Source organism: Neolamprologus multifasciatus, chromosome 6, assembly GCF_963576455.1.
Source record: "Neolamprologus multifasciatus chromosome 6, fNeoMul1.2, whole genome shotgun sequence".
NCBI lineage: Eukaryota > Metazoa > Chordata > Actinopteri > Cichliformes > Cichlidae > Neolamprologus > Neolamprologus multifasciatus.
Window position 1 is genome coordinate 39,097,730 of NC_140444.1, and position 15,636 is coordinate 39,113,365.

General features: G+C 40.5%; 1 protein-coding gene across 8 annotated transcripts in view; it reads right to left on the reverse strand.

Moving 5' to 3' along the window:
- Positions 1 to 15,636, reverse strand: part of tenm3 (teneurin transmembrane protein 3) — a 796,285-nt gene that overhangs the window by 193,467 nt on the left and 587,182 nt on the right. The gene's annotated exons all lie outside the window — the stretch shown is intronic.

A 15,636-nucleotide genomic window follows, 5' to 3' on the forward strand; every position in this document is an offset into this window, starting at 1 on the left:
AACAATACAAAATTTTTAATTTATTTTATCAACTTTCCTTCTGACGGTGCTGTCTGTGTTGAGCGCTCAGTGGATCTGCGCTCGACAGTGCAGCCTAGGCGGAGTAGTCGAACGCAGATTCACTGAGCGCAGGGCAAGCTAGGAGACAGAAGCTAAGCTCGTTGCAACATAGCAAACTGAACCTCCCCCACCCTCATTCAGATCTGGCGTTTGGAACTATTTTGGTTTTCATGTGACGTATGACCCTGAAGGTAAGCGCGTCATGGACAAAAGTAAAACAGTATGTTGGATGTGCCAGCAATGCTCAATTACATTGGTGGGAACTATTGCGTTAGCGCAGTTAGCTCATTAACGTGTTGGCCGTCCAGCCCCACGCACGGGGCGATCCGCGGTAGCTCGTTAACGGAGATTTGCCGTGTTGTGGCGTTAACGTCATTTCAGATTAACGCTGACAGCACTAGTGGGAACACAACGAATATGACTGCACATTTACTCCGACATCATCCTAGTGCAGAGACAAGTGGAAGCAGACAAAAACAACAAGCACGCATGCTACAAACTTTACCCGAGTCATTTAGACAGCCGTTAGCACATGATTCTCCTTATGGGGACCTGATATGTTTAATATGCTGCTGAGAATATAGCCCAGAAGAAGCGTATAGTAGAGCTTTTATTTTGGAAAGAGACATTTCTCTGTAATAAACTCTCTTTTCCAAAGATGAGTGATTTCTCTATCAGAGAGATTTATTTTTTATTACTTTGTTGTTTCAGCAACATTAAATTTAAAAACTGTTCTTTTGAGTTAAAATATATATTTATAATTTTAATAAATGACATTTGAAATATCGAACACCAAAGTATTGAACCGAACTGTGAATTTTGTGTATCGTTGCACCCCTAATATATATATATATATATATATATATATGAGGTGGGAATCACCATACATCCCACGATACGATATTATCACAATACTTAACCCACGATACGATATTATTGCAATTTTTTAAAAATATTTTTGCGATATTCAGATTCTGTACATAAAGGTAAACTTTATCAATCATCATTTTCTCTAATATCAAAGTCTCACACTCAGTCTTTCTCTCATTTCAGTTTGATTGTTGACAAACTGAACGGTTTGTATTACAGTCTAGTCCAACTTAACTGAATCAACCATCTGGTACAATTATAGCTATTCTGAACTATGCAGTTTATGAAAACTATGCAGCCCCTTCAGCAACTGAAGAATTTGAAAGTAAATTAAAACAAATATAATTTTACATTAAATAAAAAAGTTTTAAACTTAATTAAAATAAAACATGTCTTAAATTAAAATAAGTAAACTGTCATGTTTATTGCTGCCAAAAACAAGTTAAACACATTTGGACAGTGAAGGAATGTCAGGATTCTTGCTCAGAAAAAGGATCAACATGCTCTGAAGTCAGAGCACAAAAACCTTTTTGTAACAAAATATCGATTTCTGCTGTCCCTGTATCGATACATTATTAGCAAACAAAATATCACCATGCTACACAGTATCCATTTTTCCCCCACCCCTATTATATATATATATATAGAGAGAGAGAGATATCAAAGGACACTTTGCACCACTTTTGAATTTAAAGTCACATTAGCAGATTACAGATATGGTTCTTGCAAAATGGTATAAACACGACATGCTGTAATTTTCACAATTTTGTTAACGTATTTTAGCAAAGATTCACTGAGACCGTGTGTGTGTGTGTGTGTGTGTGTGTGTGTGTGTGTGTGCATGTGTGTGTGTGTGTGCGTGTGTGTGTGTGTGTGTGTGTGTGTGTGTGCATGTGTGTGTGCGTGTGTGTGTGTGTGTGTGTGTGTTGGGGCGGAAGTGAGGGGGTTCAAGAGAAAAGAAACTGGCGAGTTAACAAAGTGAGCAATCAACTGCAAAAGCCTCAAGGCACACAAGCCTGTGAGGATTTAAGAGTGTTACTGAGCTTTTTAGTCCACCTTTCTGTCCATCTGACAAATGACACCATGGGCCGTCCAAATCGTACTCCCATACTGAGTTAACAATGCAATTTGCACATTTTCACAGTCAAATGGCTGAGAAACAACAAACATGGCACGTTGTTACTGATTGTAGCTGAAGCAATGAAATGCTTTACATGAACAATAACATCAGCAGGTTACCTGTCACCGTTTTTTCATTGATCTGGTTTCAGCATAAACAAAAGAGGAGAAACGGTTCCCTGCAGGATGCTTATGACACAGTGCAGCAGTGCAACAACAGACACACACACACCAGGTTCTCATGGTTCATATTACCATCACATCGTCTGTCTTCATTTCATTCAGTCTTCATTTCCCAGAGAAGCGAGATAAGAGCTGAAAGGAATGATGGAGGGCTCCTGTGCATCACCTCTGTGTGTGTGTGAATCCCCATGAGACTGTTTCTGTTTTATAAAAGTTACTGAGGAGGCCTGAGAGTTTCATCCTGCACACGAAAACACCAGCCCCCCTTACAACGCTAGTTTTTAATTAAAGACATGCTCCTCATCAGTTTCTTGTGCGTTGTTCTGGGACCTTCTGCTGCCCTGACACTTGTTACTGCACCTTGAATTCATGCTGCATATACGATGTGGCATCTTATATGCATATATGCTGTTCATGCTGGTTTCTGTTGCTTAAGGGTGACAAACGTATTAAAGGAGGGGAAATGTTATTACATATGCAGGCTGAGGTTTCTCTGTCACTCTGTTAGCCCTGTGATAGGCTGGTGACCTGCTCACAGTGCGATGCAGTGAGTGTTGCACTTTGGGTAAAGCTTTTATCGGTGTCACAGGCAGCCTTTTTATCAAAGCCGGGACAGTTTATATTGTAGAGCTCAGGTCACGTCTTCCTGCATACTGTGGGGGGGTGAGGATGAAGTAAGGAGGTGCTGTTTGCACACCATCTGGACTGGGTCTCTGATAAGGACCAGTCAGGCTACACCTCATCACTCAGCCGTGTTTTTCTCGTAACCTTGTGTAGACTACTCTGAATCTCCTTCTCTGATGGGATTCTACATCTCGCTGCTTCATCTTCACTCATATCACTTATGAGATAAGAACAACAAGATCATCCATTTGTGGGATGTATACTGCCCAAGCCATTTACTTGTGACATATTAAGTGACCTGTTCTTTTTCACTATTATATAAAAACAATACAAATACATCACCCTGAGTACCTGTGACTTCCTTTGTTACAGAAAGCCTAATTACCAGCACGTCACTTCCTTTATTATAAATGAGCATTTCATTGTTTCATGCTGCAGCCCTTCAAGGACTGAATATTTCTCCAGACTGCTGTTGTCGCTGTGGCCCTGCAGGCCCACATCTTTGCATGTAATGAAAAATAATAAAACAGGGAAAAATATGGTCAAAATAATATGAATGAGCCAGACCATTGTGTGTCCCCTAGTGAGTGTTACAAGAGAACTATAGTAAATGCTAGTGTCTGCTCGTGTACGCATAATAATGTTATACAATATATCAGCGTGCGTGTGCAGGTGTGGCAGTCTGAGGCACTTTAGCAGTAATTGAAACTTTTATTTTCTGAGTAGTAGCCCCATCTAGAGTAATGCAGTCCATCAGGAAAATTACTACTGTCACACACACACACACACACACACACACACACACACACACACACACACACAGAAGTGCAGGCTACTATCTCACCTTCATTCCTTAACTTGGATTTCATAGTGTGTGCCCTTCTTCTGATGACTTTCATAATTTTTTCAAGCTTTGCACACACACGCACAAACACACACACGCACAAACCCCTATATCATAGACAATCTCACATATCCCTCCACAACGCCTTGTTGCTAGGAGATAGTGCTCTATTTATGGAGAGAGAGTGATAGAGAGACAATAGAATGAGTGCACATTCACAACTTCAGGAACTTAACTCTCCTAAACTTCTCATTCCTACTCTTCTCTTTCATTTATCCCTATCACTCTCTCATCCTGTGGCTCTCTCACACACACACACACACAGACACACACACACTCACAGCCTTTTTTGTCCTGGACTAGAGACACAGTACGGGCGAGGACAATGTATGTGTTCATGAAGTGCACGCATGAGTGCACACGTGAATGTGTACGTATCTGCAGGGAGCTGAATTCCTCTGTGTGCATGCATGTGTGTGCGCCCCAGCAGGTCATATAATGCTTGGCTGGTTGCATTGTCTGCCCCAGCGGTCAGTCCGTCACACACTCTGTCCCCTTAATCTGCAAATACATCTATTATAATCTGATAAAGCCTGCAGAGAAAAAAGCGCTCTTCACTGGAAACACTGAAACAAAGACCGAGCTCTGCAGGGTGAAGCACGAACGCACCTACAGCACCATCAATTTGCCCTTAGCAGAGCACCACCTATGAAACCTCGTATTTTCTTGATGATGCAAAATAAGAAAGCTCAACATCAGATAATGACAGATCAAAAAAATTAAAATACAGAATTTACTACTTTGTTACAAAACACTTCAAAAGAAGTTCGTTTCGTTCAGTTGTTACAAAAAGAAAAAGTTAAAAAAGACTAAAAAAAAGAAATTGAAGGATTCACATCTATTCAAATACGCCTCCTTTGTTTTTGCAGCGCAGTTGTCATAACACAAAGTAATTCAGCCTTTGTGACAGCGATAATTATCAACGTGTGTTTTATATGTGCAAATGAGTCCTTTGTGTAAGCATCTCAACAAGTGAGATAACACAATGAAAAACGTGCAAAATAAATGAAAAGACCTTAAAGGTGCTTTTCCTGTTAATGTAACCACCAGTGGAATGCTGCAGCTGTCTGTGCTGCTTGACTGACTGCTTTGTCTCTCCCAGTGGTTGGTCTCAAACCCAAAGTCCTCCTAATTCACTCAAACATTCCAGAGAATAAGCAAAAAGAAAACCTAAGCCTTGATATGCATGTCAAATATACGCAGTAAACTCTTATTAGTCCAACACGGACGTCTTGACGAAAACGATTTACCGAAGCTCTTTTTTTGCCATTATTCATGACATCGTTATCAAAATCTTTTCAAGTCCTCACCCACTCACAGAACGCACAACTGCATGTAGCGCAGCACAAACAGAAGATGTAAAACTAGACGGGGATTTGAATTGCTTCAGCTCGAGCATCTTCAGGCCACAGTAGAGGAATGCAGCGCTGCAATCAGCCGATCTGATTAAGATATGATACAGTTATATATTGCTTTCATTTATTTATTTTTCTCTGGCGTTATCATCCCTGATAGGCCCGCTCTGCTCTTAATCAGCTGCATGTGTTCTTCTCTCTACTACAGTCCTTTATCGTTCGTCCATCCACAGTCATTTTGAAGCATATTTAATTTCACAGTGACACGTTAATTCCTTTAATCCATCACCCACTTCCTTTTTTGCTTCACATGCATGTTTCAGGAATGTCTCCAAACTTATGTTTCCAATTGAAAAGGTAAAGGGAAGAGGGGGAGGGGGAGGGAGGCAGCGAGACACTGCGAGAGTGAGAAAGAGAGACAGGAATGCAAATCTTGTCTCTGGAAGCAATTAGACAGAAAGCAAGAGCCCTCCTTCTCTTTTTGTCTGAGCAGCAGCCAGTCCAGCCACCATAACCTCACCTCAACCCAGCGGATGCACACACGCACACACACACACACACACACACACACCTTTGCCAAATAAGATCGGGTGATACTTCCCAGAGTTGAGTCCACTTCTACTGAATTATGTGTAGTTTAAACGTTATTGTCAAGGTGACAACACAGCGTGTATGAACAAGTGTAAACCAGAGTTTTCAGTGTAAGTTAATTGTTCTGTTATTTACTCACAGAATAGAAATGTGAGCATCATTAAGCCTGATAAAGTATCCTTAATGCTTTGCTCATACGATTAAAATGAGCAGAAAATATTAGTAGAACTTATGAAGATAACACACACACACACACATAATGTTTAAAATGAAGCACTGCAATACTAGAATTCATAGTAGAGCTTTTGTGTTGGATACATATGGCTCAGGTATTTCCTGATGTGTACATGCACACAGGCAGGGTTGTGCTGCTCACAGTAGATGAGCTATGCAATGAACGACTTTATAACCTACACTGATTCCCACTCTGTATTTTGTGCTGCAGCTTAGATCAGCTCCAAACACAAAGTCAGGACTGAAGAGGAGGAATGCTGGCAGAGTTCATGAACAAAACTCGGTGTGTGAGCGACAAAGAAGCGATGTGTTGTTGTCTTCAGCGAGCGGTGAAAGAAAAACCACTGACCTGAAGATATTAGGTTGACTTTGACTAAAGACAATTACACTCCTGCCACTGTGAGGAACACACAAAGTAACACAAGCAAAGCCTGGAAAAAAACATTTCCGCTTCACTGACACTGGCAGCGTATCATTTAGGAAGACAACAGCAGCGACGCAAGTTTTATATGAAAAGTGGCATTTTTAAAAGACCTTAAAATCACCCCGGTTTCGTAGTTGCATAGCGATGCAGAGATTCACACCAGCCTGTGGTTAAAATAATGGCATCAAAGGCATTAAAGAACAAATCAAATAAGAAGGAAAAAACTTTTAACTATCACTGTGAGAGCTGCAGCTTCAGTCTGGTTACAGGATGGATTTGACCTCTGAACACCAAAATACAACTTGTGGCTGTAAATTCATCCAGAAGAACCTGATAGATCGATCTGTAATTAATCAATTCACACCAAGATCAGACAACCCCACGTTGCCCTCTTCTGTAACAGGAACTTCCCCATCACATACAGGCAACTTTTATTTTCTTTATGAAAACGAAGAAGAAAATTAGTCAGCACAAAGAAACATCAGTTTGTCCTCCTCCGCACGGATTGGGTATTCCCCTTCCATCCTGAAATATGTAAGGGCCACAAAATCAAAAACAGACCTTGAAGCAAATATTTACGATACGATTGAGTCATGACATGTTTATAAAAGTGTGTGTGTGTGTGTGTGTGTGTGTGTGCAGGCGTGTATGGCGAGGATAAAATAACAGTAAATTACTTTGGTGCCTATTAACAAGTCGTCCTATTACCCGAAAACGCTCGTCTGATTGGCTAGCCTCCTAAGTGCCTGAAAAAGTACGGCACACAATTTTTATAAAGAAGCACAAACAGAAAGAAACAGAAAGGCCGGCAAATCAAATATAATCAAACAAAAGAAAGACAGCAGCCAGGAGGGGAAGACAGCTCAAACAGACCAATTACACCGTGTTCATGTGTTTGTCACCTCCTCACCAAATCAAACTATGAGGCCTCATTCTGGCGATACGTGAACACGCTCAAACACACAAAGACCAGCACGCGCGCGCGCGCAAACACTGGCTGCTTTGTGTTGCCGACGACTTTACATTCAGTCAGTGAATTTACAGAATGGCAAGCGACTGACTGGAGACCGGGCAACTGCAAAAGACGAGCACGCACAGTTATACCCAGAAAAGGCGGTGACAGGCACGCACGCGCGCGCACCGTGCAAAAGAAAACAAATAAATAAATAAATTCGGTCGCATACCTTGTCTGTGGGAGTACTCCAGTTTCGCCCTGCTTAAAGGGTTAACGCTTCCACAAAAACCATAAATCCTCCCAGGTTCGCATGAGAGACGCCCCGCTGCCAGGGAAATTTCAGGGTACCTCCGGCTGTCTTCTCTCGCTTTTTTCTCTCTGTTTCTGGAGACACCAGAAGCCCGGTTTTCTCTTGCTTGTCTCTTTCCCCGTCGGTGGGACTGCCTCAGTCTTCTCTCTGACTTCTTGTTCTATACAACCTCTGGAAGGGATGGAGACTGAAGAACACCCAGCACCCCGGTTCCCTCTACCTTTTTTCCTCTTCTCTCTCTCCCAGATAAAGAAATCCTAAAATTCTGCTCCTTTAGTCTCTTCTCGTATCACTCTCGGTACCGTGTATAAGCGCCGACCCTCCCGATACTTCTGTTACGTGTGTGCCGACGTGCCTAACTCGATCTCTCCTCTTTCTCTCTCCACCGCTTCGTTTCTGTAAGTTTCAAGCTCTCTTGCCGGGAGAGCGAGGGGGAGGCGGGGCCAAGAGGACGAGAGGGAGCAGAGAGAAGAATGGGATTGGCTGAAACTGAGAATGAAGAAAACAGAGTGTGTGTTGGGTCGAGCGGTAGGAGGGGCGGGGCTGCGGAGCTCGGCATTTGGAAGGCTGGTGGAGTAGATTTGCAGAGGAGGAGGCGGGCCCAAGAAGAGACACTCCCACTGCCACCAACACAGACTGACACACACACGCCTTTCCCTCGCTCTTTCTCTGCATTTCCACTGATAAAAGACTCCCCGCTTTCATGACCACGGATGTATTCGTAGCAAAACTGCTACACGACTCATAACACATGACCCCTCTTTGTTTTTTCGGGCGCGAGTTATGACAAAAATATAATTCATTATTTTCTCATACACACCGCATCTGTGTGTGCGTGGATGCAGCAAGGAAGCTGTATAAACCAAAGGTAGAAGGAGTGAGGCTCTCGGCAGACACACAGGTGGAGAATGTGGGATTAAACATATTATACGGGGTGGCGCATGCACACACTTGTACCTCAACAATCCAAAGTTTTGATAACTACATTATTATAGAGTGTATATACGTATAGAGGTTGGCTAAATAAATGTATACAAATAATTTAATAAAAATGTGAGTGATATTTTCAGTTTTTCACTTCAGAAGATTTAAATGCAACATTTTTCTTTATTTTTTAAATTCGTGCCATTATAAATAAATAATAAAAATTTTCTTTGGAATTTAGTATAATTTATTTTTTTGAGAATGTTCAACTGAAAAATTAACATGCCTCTTACGTGTTGTTTTTAAGAAGTTATTATTAAAAAATATATAATTTTATTCTATAGTAATAAACATTTTTAACAACATGCTTACATTACATCTACAAAGAAAGCATGCTATTTTCCTGCAATAAACCAAATAAACAAAATAAATAAATTGAAATTAAATTGAAATTAAATTGCACAAGATAAAGACAGTATCTGATGATTTTTTAAACGACACTGAGTATGAGGAAAAGACTTGTATGAACCATAGAAAAGTACAAAAGGAATTAGGTGCGGCAAAACTGCAACATTATGCTTTATTTCTTGTCATGCAATTAAACCAGCCTTTGTTATGAGCTCATTTGACACTGTAATATAAAGATAAGCGGTCATCTGCCCCAAGAACTAATTTAGTGTTAACACACACAACTATATACACAGCTTAAATATTTTATTAATCTATACATCAACATCATCATTAAACATACATAGAAGCTAATGATATAAGCATCATCTTCCATAGAGGTTAATGGAGTATTGATTTTGGCACAGAGGCTACTAGCTAGGAGATGAGGATATAAAATGTGGTGTTATCTTTAATCTTTAATACTGCAGCGTTTATCACATATTTCACTACTGGACGTATGTGTATCTGCTACATTCTAAATACTTCACCTCATTCAGGGGTTCACAACAACAACCACAACAACAACAACAAAAGGATGGGGAAAATTCTTCTTCTTTCAGCTGCCCCCTTTAGCCTCACCCCTTCAGGGGTTGCCACAGCACTCCATCTCTCCTCCATGCAAGATCTCACCTCATGGAGTGAGGATGATGATGAGAAAGGACATGGATCAAATTGCACTATTTGTCATACTTACTAGCAAAATTCATTTTTGACAGGTCTGGGGAACTTTTCAAAAAATCCTTCATTCCTTACTTAGTGGTTACTGGACCAAAATTCCATTGTGGATACAAATTTTGGAGACAATTAAGTTACGTGTTGAAAACAAATACAAATTGGAGAACATAACATCAAATGTGTATGGGGATGATGAAATGAAAAATCAAAAGAATTGGGATTTATTATACATATTTTATTAAAACATAAATGTTAATAATGGCTGTATGATGACGTTTGTGCAAAGCTTTGCTTAGATTAGCCCACTTGTACAATCATAGTGAGATGTTGGCTCTGCCACGTAATGAAGAAAGTAAGACTTGAATCATCCAGGAGTTAAAATTCTGTCTCTATGCAGTGAAGGAACTTGTCATTTGATCTCCTGCTGAATTTTTAAGTGTTCTCAGTTATAAAGAAATTAGGTGTTTAATTTTTATGGTAGTTTTATGTTAATGAGAAAGATAAAAGAATTTAAAGAATTCCAGAAAAAACACATTACATTAAAGTTAGAAACTGATTTGTGTGTCATTGAGCCCAACGCAGACTGGATTAAAATCAACCAACCAAGCAGTCAAGCAATCAGTCAATCACAGATTCTCCTGATCTCAACGTAAATGTACAAATCACATCTGTCCAGAAAGTCTCTTTCTTCCAGTCCAACCTCTCCACCACCAAGACCCCAGAGCTGTCAAAGGACATCAAGGGCAATATTGTAGACCTGCACGAGGCTGGAATGATCACAAGAAAGGTGGTGAATCAGCACAAAACCAGCCAGTTTGTTAATGATCTAAAGGCAAAATCCAGCTCTTTGGCATCAGTTCAATTTACTGCTTCAGAGGAAGAGAAATGCAATGCACTGTCTGTTGCTTTCTATCATTACTATGTCCTTTTGGTTATCCACTTGTCTGTCTGTATTTGGATGTTCAACATCCTATGAGTTGCATTATGAGCCTTTGTGCTTAGAGGTCATTCATGTGGTGTCATTATTAGTGTTTCTATGTTGTCTTTCAGTCCAGCTTTGTTAGAATTCTTTTATATCAGCCATGGTATATATGGCTCTGACCTGTCCTTGCTCTTCTTCTTTCACTGGTTTCTGTTACCTCAAGTATTCATTAAGCCCATGATCAGTTGTGGCCATCTTTTTTTTTTTTTTTTTGCTTTTTGTTGTTTCATTCTGGATAGTGGTTCTGACACTCACTAGTTCTTGGCCTCCTTCTTTCTATTTAGTGTACAGTGTCAGGGTGCTGAATTCGGGGTGAAACCCTGCATGAATCACAAGGAGCTGTCTTGTCTTGATGTTGGTGTTGGGGTGGCTGTAGCTCAGGAGGTAGAGCAGGTCATCTACTGATCGGAAGGTTAGTGGTTTGATCCCTGGCTCCTCCAGTTTGCATGCCAAGTATCCTTGGGCGAGATATTAACCCAAAGCTGCTCTCCAATGTATGAATGTTTGTTAGGAAGCACTAAAAGTTTAGAAAACTGCTTGCGTGACTGGGTGAATGTGGCATGTTGTATAGATCGCTTTGAGTACTCCAGGAGAGTAGAAAAGCGCTATATAAGAATCAGTCCATTTACATTTATTATGCCAGTGACTTCTATCTCCTTTGGCCAGGTTATTATCACAGTAGGGTATCTAATAACTGCCAGGGCATCAGTCTTGATCTTGTTCTTCCCATTCAGCTGATACCTCAGCATTAACCTTACTCTCTCCAGGTATTTGGCAGGTGCGTCTCTCCTAATGCCCTCCCCAGGGTACTTATAGCTATCCATAGCCAATCTTGTTAATTTGGGGGGTGAGGGGGTTCAGGCCTATGCAGAACAGCAGTGAGAAAGAACATCTCCTGGGGAAATCCCACACTTGATGGTGACCTGTGCAGTTGACTTAAAGTTGGCCTGTAGCGTCATTTGCCAGATCGACATCACATTCCTCATGATGGATCTCACGGTCCTGTTGATTATTTCTAAGAATTTCAGAATCCATGTTTAAGGCACTGAGCCATACGCTTTCTTGTAGTTAATCGTAACGATGAACAGGTTGGTCAGTCTGGTCTTACAGTCTGGAGTGATTCTGTCTAGCTGGTGTTTTGTCCCTTCCAAGTTATGTTGAGGGAAGTTATTGGTTGGGTTTGGATGGTATCGGATGGTCTGGCCTTCAGTTAGCCTTTCCAGGTACATATGATGGATTAGCTGCTGGTTCATTTGTGTTGCCAGGCTGTGATGGTTACTGGTCGCTGTTCAGGAAGGTTGCTTTGGTCTGCTCTTAGATCTGCTAGCCACTGAGCATTGTTGTTATGTGTTGCATTCTTCTCTCATATGCTCTTCCAGTATTGCTCTGTCTCCAGTCTTGGTGGCGCTTTTCTTATATTCTTCACGTGCCTCTGAGAGTATAATGTTTCAGTGGAGAACATTTGAGTTCTATTGCTCTGATATACCTCTTAAAGTGGTTAACCAACACTGAGTCTTTGCTTAACAGTTTCTAAGGCTTTGGGTATGGATAGCTTGTTGTACTTCTTTCTTCAACTTAGCCTCTAGTCTCCTTCTCAATGGAGGGTACTGCTTCCTGTGACATTGTTCATCTTATAGCCAATCATCTCAAGTATCCCCATAGCTGTGGTTTAGATCAGCTGGTTGGTTTCAGTCTTTGAATGGAGGCATTTCCTTTGAGTCAAAGGAGATCTTTATTTTCCTGACTTAGTCATGTTTTACCTTCAAAAGAACTCCAAAGAAAATTTGGTATATAAGCGTTCATCAGGGAGTTAACCCATCAATCAGCATTTTATCTCTACCAAACTTCCATTTGGTGTAAGAATGAAGCTTTTAACCGCTAGGAATCTTAAAAACTAAGAAAAAGGAGGTATGGCATGGACTTCTAAACTTCATTACTGTGCTCTTCACTTTACCCTCCCGTAATCTATGTTGGACTTTCAGGCATTTCAGGCTAAATTCCTGCATTATATTTGAATCTTGCAGTGCAAAACACAGCCTTTACTTTACCTATTCTAGATCCCAGTTTCCTATGGATGGAGAGTACTAGAGAAGAGATTTTGACTCTTAGGACAGTTAGCTATTTCCTTCTCCTTATCTCTATCACCTCTGCAGCAGTAAGGCTTTTCTAACACTAGAGTATTTGCTGGTGCCACCCACTGACACACAAAGTACAGCCTTTATAGGTCGTCAGAGTGCATGTGTGTGAGTGATTGATGTGTGTGTGTGCAGCTGTTCCCGCCATTTAAACACTATGTATTTTTATATGAGTGAGGGTGATATGGGTTCTTTCATTTGATTCTACAGGTCCCCCACAACCTTAGAGAGAGAGATGGAGAAGAAAGAGAAGTGTGGGGAAAACGTGGGAGTGGGACACTGAGAGAAAGATAAAACAACTGAAGAAAAAGTGTGAGTGTGTCTTAAGTAAGTCAGTTATTACAAAAAAAACAGCAATGAGGCAAGAATTCGAAACTAGAAGAAAGAAAACGTCAACTTTTTAAAAATCCTTCATTCAGTGTGTGGGCATTTGAGTCAAGGGTGAGATAACATTGTGTAACCCCCTCTCATGGTGGGGTGTTTGAGTATGCGTGCCAGTCACTGTGAGTTCAGACATTTCAGCTTCCTGCCCAGACAGTAAAATAACAATAATCATCTGGACCACTGCATCCTGCGTAGCAACAGAGAACAGCCTAAAATGTGTTTATTTCTGCACATCATCTTGACGACTTTTCTTTTGCCAATTGAAAATAACTGATTACTAAGCTCATGTGGGGCTGGAATAAACCATTAGGTAAAGCTGCTGTTTTATCCATCTGTGGTTTAAGTGCAACACATATTATAATAAACAAGTGAATGCAACCACAAGAAATGAAAGTAACAACAGCAAAAACAATTATAATAATAATGACGACAACAATCGTGTGCACAAACCCATGAAAATGACTATGAGTAAGAATGTTAGACAAAAATCTACAAGTTGGGCACATACCAATCTTTGTCAAATGACTGCAAGTCGACAAATGGCTTGGTGGCAAAAAACAAAGAAAAAAGAAAGAAAGAAAAAGCTTTGTGTTTCTATAGGTGTGCAGCAGCCTGACCATCCATAAATGTTTCTAGTCACAAAAGAAATAGCAGGAGCTGTGACAAAACCTTCTAACGTGTAGCTGGATAAAAGAAGGCTTCTCCAAACCACCAGACCGGCGTGGAAACCGTAAGGAGTTTATTTGTTCACCAATATTTATTAAAAGACATTTTTATCTAAGGTCAAAGCTGGTCAAAACAATACTTATTTAAATCTCCCATAAGATATGGAAGTAGTCAGTGTTGGGAAGGTTACTTTTAAAATGTATTCCATTACAGAATACAGATTACATGCCCCAAAATGTATTCTGTAACGTATTCCGTTACGTTACTCGATGAGAGTAACGTATTCTGAATACTTTGGATTACTTGATATATTATCATGCTGTTTACAACTACATGAATGTACTATTGCTGTGATTTATTACTGTTACAGAAGGTCCGCGGCTCTGAACCGTAGTAAAGGGACCTCTGGCTAATACGGTGGGTTCTGTGTCGGGCTCGTAGCTGAAAACTAGCTTTACTTTGTTGTCTGGGTCAACTTTACTAGCGAGAGACAGAGAGAGGCGTTGAAAGGCTGCTCCAACGGAACTTATTGTTTCAGAGGAAAACAGGAACACGGTGTACAGTCGAGTCTTAATAGCTTACTTACAGCTGGGCTCGTCAGGCTCTCTTCTTGGCTGCAGTGGTTATTATTATATTTACATGCTTCCAGCTCCCGTTTTTGCTCGACGACAGCTCGTACTTTTCCTTTTTCTCCCTCCCTCGCTCACAGACACATAACGTGTATGGCAGTCCATTCTCCCTGCAGCACGGACTACACTGTCTATGATGCTACATTCTTTAGCGCTATACCTGTAGCATTCTGCCTGTTAGCTTAGCACAACAACAACAAAAAGGCCTCTCTCACCCAGGAAACACACAGAGAGAGAGCGTCACCCTGTAACCATGGCAACCGTAACGCTGCCGCCTGGAACAACAGAACGTAGCTGTCAAACAAAACCCAAACAGTCCTGACCCGCCACAATATGAAACAGGGAAGTACCGCCGTGTAATCCATTTATTTCAACAAAGTAACTGTATTCTAAATACCACCTTTTTAAACGGTAACTGTAACGGAATACAGTTACTCATATTTTGTATTTTAAATACGTAACGGCGGTACATGTATTCCGTTACTCCCCAACACTGCAAGTAGTCATTTTAATGAGACTTGTGTCTGTTTTAGGAAAGCATGGACTGTAAATGCTGCCAGCAGGTTTGTGCAGTTTATTTGGTGTTGTGATTCTAATATATTATTCTCTTCCTTCTTTCCTTTAATAGGTGAACCTGATAATAATAATAATAATAATAATAATAATAATAATAATAATAATAATAATAATAATAATAATAATAATAATACATTTTATTTTCAGGGCGCCTTTCAGAAACCCAAGGTCACCTTACAAAAAACACAATAAAAGAAAGGAACAGTAGTCATAAAATACATAAAATAAGTTAAAATTACAAAACAGAGCGTGACAACAGATAAAATAAGCATTAAAGCGAATAAGCCAGTTTAAACAGATGTGTTCTGAGCTGTGTCTTAAATACGGAGAGGGTGTCAATATTTCTTAGTGCAGGAGGAAGAGAGGTCCAGAGCCGAGGAGCAGAGCGACTGAAAGCTCTGCTCCCCACACTGATGAGGTGTGAGGACGGAACAGTAAGATGAGTAGCAGATGATGATCAATCAGTCTTTCTCTTTATATATTCTAAAATGCCTCTTTAAACCTTGTTTGCCAAATGCTTCTAAAAGCTTGGAGAAAGGATGCTCAAATATTGCAAATTCAATGAAACTCATGTAAAACTAGTAGA